Source organism: Convolutriloba macropyga, unplaced genomic scaffold (genome assembly GCF_964194025.1).
Source record: "Convolutriloba macropyga unplaced genomic scaffold, txConMacr16.3 SCAFFOLD_1593, whole genome shotgun sequence".
NCBI lineage: Eukaryota > Metazoa > Xenacoelomorpha > Acoela > Convolutidae > Convolutriloba > Convolutriloba macropyga.
The window spans coordinates 12,501-19,121 of record NW_027450252.1 but is presented as its reverse complement, the minus strand read 5'-3'; positions in this window follow the sequence as shown (position 1 = coordinate 19,121).

Genomic DNA, 6,621 nt, shown 5'->3' with positions numbered 1-6,621 from the left:
GTTATTGCTTATAACCATTTCGCAAGCCGGAGGCATAATGCACTACGCAAGCCGCTACTTTGGCACAGAGGCACCTAGTTTTACACCCGGGACTTCAGGTGGCCCAGTTTTACACCCAGTACAGCGGTGCCAGTTGGTAACCCGGTGGATCCTCGGAGACCAGACATGATCATAGATCAAACCCGATGTATGCTACTCCTGAACGTATAGTATCTCCACTGTGCAATGAAATTATCGTTCGTTTCGGGCCTTCCTATACGTTCAGCAGACAATCGCTAGGAATTCACCTCGTGACCCGTGGTGACCACACTGGATTTCAAGTTTATTGATTTGGACAGACCTGTCATTTATTTTGCTTTTCAGCTTCAGTTCTGCTCGATCTAGCTTGCCTAAGGCTTGATCTCGCTTTGCTCACCCCTGTAGGAGCCTCTACTAGTACCACTCGGAGTAATGGGGAATCCACCAGACCTAATCGATGAATGCCATCAAACAACAAACATCATACCCGGCTTCATCAGGCATATTTTATTACTTCCGAGAGGTACTTTAGTATCAGATCTTTCTCCATGCCTCTTATGAGGACCCGTCAGACCTTTCGGTTTATCGTTTAGCTTCAGTCCTGCTCGATCTAGCTTTCCCAAGGCTCGATCTAGCTCTATTCGCCCCACTAGAGGGCTCTCTAAGACCCCTCGGTCTTAGTGTTAGCTCCGGTACTGCTCGGTCGTGCTTGCTGAAGGCCCGACCCAGCTTTAGTTAGATTCTCGTACTTTCTCTTGGCCTCTCTAGGAGGACCAGACAGACCTCTCGGTCTATCGTTTAGCTTCAGTCCTGCTCGATCTAGCTTGCCCAAGGCTTGATCAAGCTCTATTCGCCCCGCTAGAGGGCTCTCTAAGACCCCTCGGTCTTAGTGTTATCTTCTGTAATGCCTAACCAAGCTTACTACAGGCCTTGGTCAGGTCTTTATCGGTCACCGATTAGTAACAGACCAATCATAGGGCCTTCCACCCTATCCGGGTTGAGGTCTTTAGTCCAGCCATATTTTGACAAGACACCTCTCCCTAATAATGCCCCACACATAGAATTACTGTCCATGCAGTATTTAACTTGTGTTTTTTTCTAAAATTTGATTTTCACTTTTTGGAGGTTCATTTGCTCCTCTGACACTCTTTCAGCTTCAATCTTACTCGATCTAGCTTTCCCAAGGCTCGATCTAGCTCTATTCGCCCCACTAGAGGGCTCTCTAAGACACTTCGGTCTTAGTGTTAGCTCCGGTCTTGCTCAATCGTGCTTGCTGAAGGCGCGATCAAGCTTTAGTTAGCTTCTCGTACTTCCTCTTGGCCTCTCTAGGAGGACCAGACAGACCTCTCGGTCTATCGTTTAGCTTCAGTCCTGCTCGATCTAGCTTTCCCAAGGCTCGATCTAGCTCTATTCGCCCTGCTAGAGGGCTCTCTAAGACCCCTCGGTCTTAGTGTTAGCTCCGGTACAGCTCGGTCGTGCTTGCTGAAGGCCCGATCAAGCTTTAGTTAGATTCTCGTACTTTCTCTTGGCCTCTCTAGGAGGACCAGACAGACCTCTCGGTCTATCGTTTAGCTTCAGTCCTGCTTGATCTAGCTTTCCCAAGGCTCGATCTAGCTCTATTCGCCCTGCTAGAGGGCTCTCTAAGACCCCTCGGTCTTAGTGTTAGCTCCGGTACAGCTCGGTCGTGCTTGCTGAAGGCCCGATCAAGCTTTAGTTAGCTTCTCGTTTTTTCTCTTGGCCTCTCTAGGAGGACCAGACAGACCTCTCGGTCTATCGTTTAGCTTCAGTCCTGCTCGATCTAGCTTTCCCAAGGCTCGATCTAGCTCTATTCGCCCCGCTAGAGGGCTCTCTAAGACCCCTCGGTCTTAGTGTTAGCTCCGGTACAGCTCGGTCGTGCTTGCTGAAGGCCCGATCAAGCTTTAGTTGGCTTCTCGTACTTTCTCTTGGCCTCTCTAGGAGGACCAGACAGACCTCTCGGTCTATCCTTTAGCTTCAGTCCTGCTCGATCTAGCTTTCCCAAGGCTCGATCTAGCTCTATTCGCCCCGCTAGAGGGCTCTCTAAGACCCCTCGGTCTTAGTGTTATCTCCTGTAATGCCTAACCAAGCTTACTACAGGCCTTGGTCAGGTCTTTATCGGTCACCGATTAGTAACAGACCGATCATAGGGCCTTCCACCCTATCTGGGTTGAGGTCTTTAGTCCAGCCATATTTTGACAAGACACCTCCCCCTAATAATGCCCCACACATAGAATTACTGTTTATGCAGCTTTTCACTTGTGAAATTTTTAATTTTCGCAATTATTATAGAATAAGTGTTTGCGCAGCTTTTCATAGGTCGAGCTCTAGCTAGCTAGCTCAAGCTAGCTAGCTAGCTCAAGCTCAAGCTATCTAGCTCAAGCTCAAGCCAGCTAGCTCAAGCTCAAGCTAGCTAGCTAGCTCAAGCTCAAGCTAGCTAGCTAGCTCAAGCTCAAGCTAGCTAGCTCAAGCTCAAGCTAGCTAGCTCAAGCTCAAGCTAGCTAGCTAGCTCAAGCTCAAGCTCAAGCTAGCTAGCTCAAGCTCAAGCTCAAGCTAGCTAGCTAGCTCAAGCTCAAGCTAGCTAGCTAGCTCAAGCTCAAGCTAGCTAGCTAGCTCAAGCTCAAGCTAGCTAGCTCAAGCTCAAGCTCAAGCTCAAGCTAGCTAGCTAGCTCAAGCTAGCTAGCTAGCTCAAGCTCAAGCTAGCTAGCTAGCTCAAGTTCAAGCTAGCTAGCTAGCTCAAGCTCAAGCTAGCTAGCTAGCTCAAGCTCAAGCTAGCTAGCTCAAGCTCAAGCTAGCTAGCTCAAGCTCAAGCTAGCTAGCTAGCTCAAGCTCAAGCTCAAGCTAGCTAGCTCAAGCTCAAGCTCAAGCTAGCTAGCTAGCTCAAGCTCAAGCTAGCTAGCTAGCTCAAGCTCAAGCTCAAGCTAGCTAGCTAGCTCAAGTTCAAGCTAGCTAGCTAGCTCAAGCTCAAGCTAGCTAGCTCAAGCTCAAGCTAGCTAGCTCAAGCTCAAGCCAGCTAGCTCAAGCTCAAGCTCAAGCTAGCTAGCTAGCTCAAGCACAAGCTAGCTAGCTAGCTCAATCTCAAGCTAGCTAGCTCAAGCTCAAGCTAGCTAGCTCAAGCTCAAGCTAGCTAGCTAGCTCAAGCTCAAGCTCAAGCTAGCTAGCTCAAGCTCAAGCTCAAGCTAGCTAGCTAGCTCAAGCTCAAGCTAGCTAGCTAGCTCAAGCTCAAGCTCAAGCTAGCTAGCTCAAGCTCAAGCTCAAGCTAGCTAGCTAGCTCAAGCTCAAGCTGGCTAGCTAGCTCAAGCTCAAGCTAGCTAGCTAGCTCAAGCTCAAGCTAGCTAGCTCAAGCTCAAGCTCAAGCTCAAGCTAGCTAGCTAGCTCAAGCTAGCTAGCTAGCTCAAGCTCAAGCTAGCTAGCTAGCTCAAGTTCAAGCTAGCTAGCTAGCTCAAGCTCAAGCTAGCTAGCTAGCTCAAGCTCAAGCTAGCTAGCTCAAGCTCAAGCTAGCTAGCTCAAGCTCAAGCTAGCTAGCTAGCTCAAGCTCAAGCTCAAGCTAGCTAGCTCAAGCTCAAGCTCAAGCTAGCTAGCTAGCTCAAGCTCAAGCTAGCTAGCTAGCTCAAGCTCAAGCTAGCTAGCTAGCTCAAGTTCAAGCTAGCTAGCTAGCTCAAGCTCAAGCTAGCTAGCTCAAGCTCAAGCTAGCTAGCTCAAACTCAAGCTAGCTAGCTAGCTCAAGTTCAAGCTAGCTAGCTAGCTCAAGCTCAAGCTAGCTAGCTAGCTCAAGCTCAAGCTAGCTAGCTCAAGCTCAAGCTAGCTAGCTCAAGCTCCAGCTAGCTAGCTAGCTCAAGCTCAAGCTCAAGCTAGCTAGCTCAAGCTCAAGCTCAAGCTAGCTAGCTAGCTCAAGCTCAAGCTAGCTAGCTAGCTCAAGCTCAAGCTAGCTAGCTAGCTCAAGTTCAAGCTAGCTAGCTAGCTCAAGCTCAAGCTAGCTAGCTCAAGCTCAAGCTAGCTAGCTCAAGCTCAAGCCAGCTAGCTCAAGCTCAAGCTCAAGCTAGCTAGCTAGCTCAAGCACAAGCTTGCTAGCTAGCTCAAGCTCAAGCTAGCTAGCTCAAGCTCAAGCTAGCTAGCTCAAGCTCAAGCTAGCTAGCTCAAGCTCAAGCTCAAGCTAGCTAGCTAGCTCAAGCACAAGCTTGCTAGCTAGCTCAAGCTCAAGCTAGCTAGCTCAAGCTCAAGCTAGCTAGCTCAAGCTCAAGCTAGCTAGCTAGCTCAAGCTCAAGCTCAAGCTAGCTAGCTCAAGCTCAAGCTCAAGCTAGCTAGCTAGCTCAAGCTCAAGCTAGCTAGCTAGCTCAAGCTCAATTGGGAGCGCTTTTCTCGCACTCTGATTGGCTGCCACTGTTAGGCCATTTGGGAGCGCTTTTCTCGCACTCTGATTGGCTGCCACTGTTAGGCCATTTGGGAGCGCTTTTCTCGCACTCTGATTGGCTGCCAGTGTTAGGCCATTTGGGAGCGCTTTTCTCGCACTCTGATTGGCTGCCAGTGTTAGGCCATTTGGGAGCGCTTTTCTCGCTTTTCTCTTCAGCTTACTTCAGCTAATTTAGAACACAACCGAACATTTGTAGCAAGACACCGCACAACCTTGGCTGCTTGGTTGCCTGAGCACAAGTTCAAGTTCTTTCCCAGTGCCGTAACACGACACTGGAATTTTCACCAAATGTCAACCACCGTTTGCCGTACACTCCGAATTATGTTACGGTGCTTATTGGCTAGAGAAGAACTCAAAAGTATGAGTTGATTGCAAGGCAGTAGACATGGTTTCGCACAGCATAGATCAACATAGAATAAAACTCTCTGCAGAATTTTGATCTTCCTTCTTCCTAACTCCTGCTTGCTGAAGGCCCGATCAAGCTTTAGTTAGCTTCTCGTTTTTTCTCTTGGCCTCTCTAGGAGGACCAGACAGACCTCTCGGTCTATCGTTTAGCTTCAGTCCTGCTCGATCTAGCTTTCCCAAGGCTCGATCTAGCTCTATTCGCCCCGCTAGAGGGCTCTCTAAGACCCCTCGGTCTTAGTGTTAGCTCCGGTACAGCTCGGTCGTGCTTGCTGAAGGCCCGATCAAGCTTTAGTTGGCTTCTCGTACTTTCTCTTGGCCTCTCTAGGAGGACCAGACAGACCTCTCGGTCTATCCTTTAGCTTCAGTCCTGCTCGATCTAGCTTTCCCAAGGCTCGATCTAGCTCTATTCGCCCCGCTAGAGGGCTCTCTAAGACCCCTCGGTCTTAGTGTTATCTCCTGTAATGCCTAACCAAGCTTACTACAGGCCTTGGTCAGGTCTTTATCGGTCACCGATTAGTAACAGACCGATCATAGGGCCTTCCACCCTATCTGGGTTGAGGTCTTTAGTCCAGCCATATTTTGACAAGACACCTCCCCCTAATAATGCCCCACACATAGAATTACTGTTTATGCAGCTTTTCACTTGTGAAATTTTTAATTTTCGCAATTATTATAGAATAAGTGTTTGCGCAGCTTTTCATAGGTCGAGCTCTAGCTAGCTAGCTCAAGCTAGCTAGCTAGCTCAAGCTCAAGCTATCTAGCTCAAGCTCAAGCCAGCTAGCTCAAGCTCAAGCTAGCTAGCTAGCTCAAGCTCAAGCTAGCTAGCTAGCTCAAGCTCAAGCTAGCTAGCTCAAGCTCAAGCTAGCTAGCTCAAGCTCAAGCTAGCTAGCTAGCTCAAGCTCAAGCTCAAGCTAGCTAGCTCAAGCTCAAGCTCAAGCTAGCTAGCTAGCTCAAGCTCAAGCTAGCTAGCTAGCTCAAGCTCAAGCTAGCTAGCTAGCTCAAGCTCAAGCTAGCTAGCTCAAGCTCAAGCTCAAGCTCAAGCTAGCTAGCTAGCTCAAGCTAGCTAGCTAGCTCAAGCTCAAGCTAGCTAGCTAGCTCAAGTTCAAGCTAGCTAGCTAGCTCAAGCTCAAGCTAGCTAGCTAGCTCAAGCTCAAGCTAGCTAGCTCAAGCTCAAGCTAGCTAGCTCAAGCTCAAGCTAGCTAGCTAGCTCAAGCTCAAGCTCAAGCTAGCTAGCTCAAGCTCAAGCTCAAGCTAGCTAGCTAGCTCAAGCTCAAGCTAGCTAGCTAGCTCAAGCTCAAGCTCAAGCTAGCTAGCTAGCTCAAGTTCAAGCTAGCTAGCTAGCTCAAGCTCAAGCTAGCTAGCTCAAGCTCAAGCTAGCTAGCTCAAGCTCAAGCCAGCTAGCTCAAGCTCAAGCTCAAGCTAGCTAGCTAGCTCAAGCACAAGCTAGCTAGCTAGCTCAATCTCAAGCTAGCTAGCTCAAGCTCAAGCTAGCTAGCTCAAGCTCAAGCTAGCTAGCTAGCTCAAGCTCAAGCTCAAGCTAGCTAGCTCAAGCTCAAGCTCAAGCTAGCTAGCTAGCTCAAGCTCAAGCTAGCTAGCTAGCTCAAGCTCAAGCTCAAGCTAGCTAGCTCAAGCTCAAGCTCAAGCTAGCTAGCTAGCTCAAGCTCAAGCTGGCTAGCTAGCTCAAGCTCAAGCTAGCTAGCTAGCTCAAGCTCAAGCTAGCTAGCTCAAGCTCAAGCTCAAGCTCAAGCTAGCTAGCTAGCTCAAGCTAGCTA